Raw genomic sequence first — 9,019 nt, 5'->3', positions numbered from 1 at the left:
AATATCTGCCTTGATTTCTATGGCAATGAAGTTGCGTTTGTAGGCATACAGCAAAAACAACAACAGCAACATGACTTATTTTACATGACAAAGTGTAGCTACCATGCGGACTGGTACATCATCTGAGGCAGCGACAGAAACATAGGAGGCTTGTATGCGCGGCATTATTCCGCGATGACGTCTCCATTATATTGTAATTTTCTGCTCGACCGCCACTTTGCAACATCAACCTTGTTTCAGCAGCGATTTTCAGCATGTTTCCTTTAACAACGTCTGACAGGTTTATGTTTTGCGTATCCTGAGAAAGTGACAAACCACGCAAAATCCGATTTCCAGAAATGCGATTTGAATAGGTTTTCAAACCACATATGAATCTAGCTCAAAACAGATTTGTAAAAATCGCATTTTATGTGATATTGTGCCATTCACACTTGCAAAATGGGTTCTGATTCCAATCGGATATGAACAAAAATTGGATTCTTTATATAATGTATATTTATTTTGTTTGTGTTCAGACCTCTGAGTTTTCAGTTGATGTTAAAGGTGAACTAAGTAACTTTTTTACCTTAACCGAACAGCTTTGGAGTCATTGTAATGTTTATATTACTGATTTCGTGTTGAATGGTGGTGGTCTCGCACCCCCCTGGTGCCTGTGAGCCGCAAAACCACCCTTGCAACTTTGGGCCGGCGAGCCGCCGGCCTGAGTGTTAGGAAGTATCGTGTGATATCAGGTCTCGCGAGGTAACGAATTGCTTTACGGCAAAAAAACAGATCTGATCAAATTCTGATAAAATGAGCATCAAACAGAAATAACCCGGCGCCGTATACATGTGGTGTTCGAGGCGCACATACAATACAGACTGCCGATAGTTAAACAGGGCGCGCGCAGCTCTTAAAGGGGCCATACCTTATTTCCACTCGTTACAGCGTCCATCTTACTGAACAGGTACCGGTGTACAGGGGGAGGGGATCCGGCCGTGAGTGCGAGCCATCTCTGCGTGAGTGCTATTCACGACAGTACAAGTGCTCCACAGCGACTCTAGGGGTCACTGTTTGAGAAAAACGGAATTCTTACTGAGTGCTGCTTTAAGGCTACTTGTTCGTCAACCTGATTATGTTTTATATTTATCTTTTTTAGTGTTTCATTTTGCCGTATATTTTTTTATTCGTTTTTTATATTAATGTCCTACATTTTAAAAATATTTTCTTCAAATTAAATTGTTACTTATACAGTAGGTTATTTTTTGTTTAAGTTCTAAACTCAGAAAAGAAGCACAAAAACTATTTTTAAATCCTTTTTACAATTAAAAACTAACTAAGAGACTAATGTCTTAAATGTTACGTCGGGGGACATCCATAGTTGTTATTGTTAACTAAAACTATTAAAAATTGTTTTTGGCAATTTAAATAAAATGTAATATTTTATTACAAAATCAGATAAAACAACTTAAGGAAAATTAAAAATGTTGCATTTGCAACTAAAATAAGTAAGTTAAAGTACTACAATTACAAAGATTAAAACTGAAATAAAATAAATGAAGGATATATCGAAAATGAAAAAAGTAAAAATTATTATTAAATAATTAAAATAGAAAAATAGAAGCTAATTCAAAATATGAATAAATACTACAATAGAATGTAAATAATCATAAACATGCAGCCTCTGCAAAAATGACTTTAGTCTGCCTCATCATAATATAGCGTTCTCAATTCAATATTCTCCTGCCCACAGGTTACTTTACAGTCATAGTGAACTGATAAAGAGAGAAGCCGAGTTACTCCGCAACACTGAAAAGGTTAATATGTATTGCTTTTAACCAACAAAAAGATAAAAATGTCGAAGAAGGTGAACAGGAGTTGCTGGAGTACAATAAAAAAAATGCACGACATGTAATGTCCCCTTTAATGTAATGAAAAGGAGCAGCTTAAAATAGATAGAAGATTAAAACTCACAGGTTTTTGAATGGCGAAAAAAGTTGATAATGGCATCAGAGTTTTGGAGTGCATGAATTAAAGTCAGTAGAAAGAGGTTTCCTTATGAGAGCTGTTATATATACACCTAATAACTGAATTGCGGCATCAAAGGTATTGTGTGACAAACTGAAACCACTTTAAATGCTCACTTTCAATCTATATAGTAACTTATCTTTAAATAAGATGGAAAATTATGTTTAGTGAAACAGGTCAGAGCATTTCAACAGACCTAAAGTGTGTTTACGTTGAGAAGATTCAAATATGCATTCATACAAGTCAGTGGTCTCTAACATACGTTCTCATGTTACAGGAGGTCTGTGTGGTGAGAGACACAACAAGGCTAGAGAGGGAGGAAGAGACACAGAGGAGGTGAGAAAAAAAAGTGTATTAGAGGAGGGGTCCACTGTCCAAAGCTTCAGCACCTCTCTCTTTCTCCTGACACAGAAAAAATATTATGCAGCCACTCGAGTCCATTGAATCCTTGTGATTCATTGCCCAATTTGAAACTGCCAAGCTGCTAAATTGCATCAGGTCTGCCAAAATTCATTCCAGGACTGTGGAGGAGATATGAAAAATTAAATGTCATCTCAGTACAGTGGAAAACTTTTACCTCTCAGCGTTCGCAGCGCGGAATATGCTACATTCCGTAATGATCGATGACGACTCGAGACTACACTTAACCTACTTAGTGATGTCATGTAGGCCGCGGGGGTGTTTACTTTTGAATGTGGCAGGAAGACATAAACTTTATCGGGTGCCTGACATGGACATATTCTTCTCCCCTCGCCTCTCCAAAAGAGTGACTTTCTATGTTGATTCACAGATACAACAGTCTTCCTTTTCTCCCTTCCTTTTATCAGATGGCAGTGGATGGTAGAGGAAGTGAATGATTTAAGACAGAATAGTTGATTTAGGAGAATACAGAGGTCTATGGACACCACTTTACCCCACCCTTTCTTCTGTGCTTCTGAGTTAGCTGCAGTAATGCATGTGTGCCACAGAGTGTGGTTGCTGGATATGACTTAATAAGCTCTAGTAAAGAAAATGTGGATATAGTGGGCTATGTTTGTGTGTCACCAGAACCATCAAGCCCAGATGATCTAAATTTGATCTGCCCATTCAGTTCTGCTTCACAATCAGCTCATTCACAACTTCTGCAGATTATTACAAAAAAATAAACTCTCCAAATTATCTTCTGTCATTATCTACATTTCTATCATGACAACTCTCAGAAGATTTTTAGCGTGGTAATGGATATGACAATGTTAATGTATTTGGTCTTGGCGGAATAGATCTGCTACTGATGCTGATGCTGCTGAATTGCTGCTTCTGTTGATAATTGCTGTTGTCGTGGATTATTGCTGCTGCTGCTGCAAAACAACTACAGAAACTTGCTACTGCCATTACATACAGTACGTCGATATGCTGCTGTGGGTATGTAAGACATACTGCACAAATAGCATATATAAATTACCCATAGCAGATCTATACAGGTGGAGCTGGGGAAGATGGAGGGTTTTAGAAGAACTCAGAGAGCACGCTGCATACTGCTATAGTGACTGGTAACCAGACATTTAAATGTTGAAAAATTTTGCCCCAAATAGATTTTCAATGCAGCTTACAATTTTATTTATTATCACACAGGTGTTAGATTAGAACATTCAGAGCAGCACATCATCAACTGCTAAATTCAAATCTGCATGCAAACATTCAGATGAATTTGCGTGTTGTACATCCGATAACTCTGATTCTGAATTGCAGCTACGCCCATTGCCTGTTATAGATCAACTAACATAATTGTCAATAACAAAATACATTTACTTACATGTATTTGAGAATCAAAATATCAGATATGCCATTTCATGAAATAGTTAACAAGCTTGTGAATGTTTTAAATAAAAAAGGAAAATGAAATAAATCCAGTACATCAGTCATACTGAGGTGTGTCACATGACAAGCAATGGAAAAAATATCAATGGCCATGCCTCCACCCAGCTCCCATCCCATAACCTAAGTCTACGCCTTACAGTTTGAATTACAACACAATGTGAATTTATATCTCACATCTTCTAACTTTGTTTCTCACAATTACAGCTTTATTTTCTGTAATTGCGACTTTATATCTCACAACTGTAAATATATTTCTCACAATATGACTTTGTTTCTTATTTCACTTACTTTCTCACAATTTTATCCTGAGGCAGAAACTGGGTTTCAATATGTGTTAAAAGTCTCTCTCTCTCTCTCTCTCTCTCTCTCTATATATATATATATATATATATATATATATACACTCACCTAAAGGATTATTAGGAACACCATACTAATACTGTGTTTGACCCCCTTTCGCCTTCAGAACTGCCTTAATTCTACGTGGCATTGATTCAACAAGGTGCTGAAAGCATTCTTTTGAAATGTTGGCCCATATTGATAGGATAGCATCTTGCAGTTGATGGAGATTTGTGGGATGCACATCCAGGGCACAAAGCTCCCGTTCCACCACATCCCAAAGATGCTCTATTGGGTTGAGATCTGGTGACTGTGGGGGCCATTTTAGTACAGTGAACTCATTGTCATGTTCAAGAAACCAATTTGAAATGATTCGAGCTTTGTGACATGGTGCATTATTCTGCTGGAAGTAGCCATCAGAGGATGGGTACATGGTGGCCATAAAGGGATGGAAACAATGCTCAGGTAGGCCGTGGCATTTAAACGATGCCCAATTGGCAATAAGGGGCCTAAAGTGTGCCAAGAAAACATCCCCCACACCATTACACCACCACCACCACCAGCCTGCACAGTGGTAACAAGGCATGATGGATCCTTGTTCTCATTCTGTTTACGCCAAATTCTGACTCTACCATCTGAATGTCTCAACAGAAATCGAGACTCATCAGACCAGGCAACATTTTTCCAGTCTTCAAACTGTCCAATTTTGGTGAGCTCTTGCAAATTGTAGCCTCTTTTTCCTATTTGTAGTGGAGATGAGTGGTACCCGGTGGGTTCTTCTGCTGTTGTAGCCCACCCGCCTCAAGGTTGTGCGTGTTGTGGCTTCACAAATGCTTTGCTGCATACCTCGGTTGTAACGAGTGGTTATTTCAGTCAAAGTTGCTCTTCTATCAGCTTGAATCAGTCGGCCCATTCTCCTCTGACCTCTAGCATCAACAAGGCATTTTCGCCCACAGGACTGCCGCATACTGGATGTTTTTCCCTTTTCACACCATTCTTTGTAAACCCTAGAAATGGTTGTGCGTGAAAATCCCAGTAACTGAGCAGATTGTGAAATACTCAGACCGGCCCGTCTGGCACCAACAACCATGCCACGCTCAAAATTGCTTAAATCACCTTTCTTTCCCATTCTGACATTCAGTTTGGAGTTCAGGAGATTGTCTTGACCAGGACCACACCCCTAAATGCATTGAAGCAACTGCCATGTGATTGGTTGATTAGATAATTGCATTAATGAGAAATTCAACAGGTGTTCCTAATAATCCTTTAGGTGAATGTATGTATGTGTGTATATATATATATATATATATATATATATATCTCAATTTGGGATTTCACCCAGGTTCCTTCACAATCAACAAAAAAAAAAACATATATAAGAAACTATTCAGTAGTTAAAAGTTTTTTTTTCCCTTCACACCCAGGGTACAAAGTGAACAAGGAATGGCACTTGTGCCCCCTCAAAAAACATCCCTGTGTGCAAGCATGCAAGTTAGGAGTCTATGTTCCTGGCCGTTGAAAAATTTCTCTGAGTATTAAATAATTCCTCCGATCGTCTTACTACTGCTCTGGCAGGACAGGAAGGGGGGAGGGGGGGGGGGGAGAAGAAGGGGATGGCAGGAGAACAGAGAGAGCAGGAGAGGAGAAGAAGAGGCATACTCTGCATAAGTATGGCGTCCGACTCAGTAATTTTTCTCTGGGGCTTTGTGTTGTACTGACAGCTTCATTTGTTTAAAGGCCCCTGCTCCCACTGTTCCTCGCCTTTTCCGATTATGATAGCTCTCTTCTGTGCATTATTATGGCCCAGCAAGGAGAAAAATACATATTAAAGGGGTTGATATTTGGAAATAAGTGGTTCGACTATGTCTGTGAGACGATGTTCACATGGGGTTTCTGTCTAGTCTCTACCCTCTATACTATTCAGTCACACGCACACACTTACTAAATAAATGTGTATGATGGCTATATAAGCGAGTATATATGTATACACACACACACACACACACACACACAGACATACACATATATTTATATATTATTAAAAAAAAATCCAACTTTTCCCAGCAAAACTATATATTATTTGTAATAATAATAATTTTGCTGTAAAACTAAAAAATCTGTCATCTACTCACCCTAATGTCACTCAAACTTTGTAACAACTGTGTAACAATAAATAAATGCATATTTACATATGCATGCATGCATGCATACATAGGAATTGTTCGTCCGAAAGTCTACTTCTAGGATAGCATGCACTACACACATAACTACTGAATTGATGTCTAAAATATTTTACCCTTTGGACATGTGAGCCTCAAAGTATGTGCATGAGGCACCTGTGAAAAGCCAAAAAAACTTCAGGTAGGAGATAAATTCTGAGATACGGCTTTGAGATCATCATGCAGTTTTTACCAGTTACTGTAAACAAACGATGCTCACACACACAAAGAGTCACACAATGAGACATGGATTTGCAGTCTCGCTTTATTCTTCACTCCCTTGCTTTCAATCTCTCCCTCTTACTTTCTCTCTCTATGCCTGCTCGCTGCGAGGCAGCAATATTTATTATTAGGAATATCATTTGTATTAATCATAAGGATAAATGACTGGTTTGGCTATCTGAATGCCTCATTTAGAGAAACTTCGCTCCTGTGTCATTGTTATAAATTACTGGCAAGTCTTTGTTTCACCTGAGGCTGCTCATCCACACCTCCATGCATATACACATACATGTTTTTTTTTATTTGTTTTTGTATATATATATATACCATATATATTGTTTCCCTCTGATAGTGACATGCTATAAAAAAATGTTTTTATTAAAATGTCCTTTGAGGACAATTGGTGTCATTGATGTAACTCCCTCGTGGCAAGAGAGCAAAGAGGGAAACAAACTAATGGGTTACATACATAAGTACATAAGTAGGAAACGCCCCCCATAGAACACAGCTAAAGATTTGAGATTGAAATTTTCAAATTCCCCACCCCCTCTCTTCCTCTCCCTCTCTCTCCTCCATATCTCTGCATGATTAAATTATTCAGTGCTACAAACTACAATCATGCTTTATTAAAAATTATTAAAAAAATTCTCACTGGGGTGTGCAGATGTGAAAGAATTTATTGCCTGCTTGTTTTTCTCATTTGCATCATTGATTTTGTGGGAGTTTAGAGAGCGTTGCTACTGCTCTTTTTTATGCTTTTTTTTTCGTGAAGGGGGAAATCTTGACATCTTGTCCCATTTGATTAATGACGCACACAGGCTGATTTTATTTACGTGCGTTTATGACTTTTATCGGCCACAGAAAGTGTGCGTCCCTGTAAAATTAGGAGTGCCGAGCTTCTTGTACTTCTTATTAAACGAGGCGCTTTCATAATGACACGCACACACGCAGAGTATCTCATTTGCTCTGGTATTTGTCACTTTGTCCATCACAAAAACATATTACTCAACTTTTTTGCGCTTAGCACCCAAGATAATCAAACTTTCTTTTCGTCCTCCAGCTTATTTCTGCTTCCCCCTTCACAAAATAAAGATGAGATGGGAGCGTGACTCACAAAATGAGCAAATGAGAAACGCTAAAGTGTGTCTGAACACAACAGGGCTGTTTGCATAGAAAGGCAACATAAACTGTATCAAATCCTCATCTTGTGTATTACTTAAATTCTTTTTTTTTTTTTTTTTTCATACATTAAATATACATGTGAAATTTACACTTCAAAGTTCTGCCCATTACAAGAGCCATTACTTATACTTGTTATATGAGTTCCCTATGGCTGCACTATGAATGATTTAACAGCAAGTTACAGTAAACTAAATTCAATTTTCGTTCAAAGCAGCCATCTACAGTGCACTTTGAGGGGAGAGGGAGAGAAAGGCAGCATGCTCACTGTTGAATCCTGAGCAATGACTGGCTACTTTAGCAATTAAAATCCGGGGCAAAGACACAGCGGCTTCGTTTGGCCCAGAGACTGCACCATTCATCATCCCAGCTGCCATAAAATAGCACTAGATGGATTCTTTGATTTTAGCTTTGGAAGAACATAAATCAAAATCTAAACCATGGGCTGTCAGGGCCATCACTAGAATTATCCATTTGAGAGAGAGAGAGAGAGAGAGAGTGAGAGAGAGAGAGAGGGGGGGGGGGACAGACTTATAGTTCAGACTATAAGAGTTTCTCATTGTTTCTCGTTTTGTGCTCTCCTTCTTTCCCTCAATCTCATGCACACCGATGCGAAACGTAAGCGCTCTCTCATCGGCACTATCAATGGCGCGTGAGAGCCGTACAGTAAGCGACTTATAAAAACACCAACAATAGTGTACTAGTGCATCTAATAACAGCGTGGAAACTCTCTCTCTTTATAGTAACACTCTCCTGAGAGCATGTTCTAGACCAGAGCAATTCCTCTCTCACAGGGCAGTGCCACCTTATACCGGAGAGACCGCAGGAAGCTGGATTAAGCTCTATGCACACTTTAGCCCTCCTTTTACTCTTAAACGCCTGCCAAGGTGAGGTGGATTCCCTCCAGCACACACACACACACACCCGTGCTCCCTGCATTGTTGCTCCCATGAGGCCTTCCTTGGAGCACCGGCAGCCTGGCTAACAGAAGACCTAATTTTAGTGTGGAGACGATGATAAGAAAAGAGAGAACAGGAACAGGAGAATGACTTAAAGAAAGAAAGAGAAAAGAAAGGAAGAGGATGAGGGTGTCTCCAGGGCTTTTTTAACTTCCGCCTCTCCTTGAGTAGGAAAAGACACTCAACTCCCACCAGTTATCAGTCATTACGTTTCTTCTCCTGTTCATTTTCCGCCTT

This window comes from Rhinichthys klamathensis, unplaced genomic scaffold, assembly GCF_029890125.1.
Source record: "Rhinichthys klamathensis goyatoka isolate OS25496 unplaced genomic scaffold, OSU_Roscu_1.1 h1tg000022l_1, whole genome shotgun sequence".
Lineage (NCBI taxonomy): Eukaryota > Metazoa > Chordata > Actinopteri > Cypriniformes > Leuciscidae > Rhinichthys > Rhinichthys klamathensis.
Note: the sequence above shows the minus strand (reverse complement) of the source record.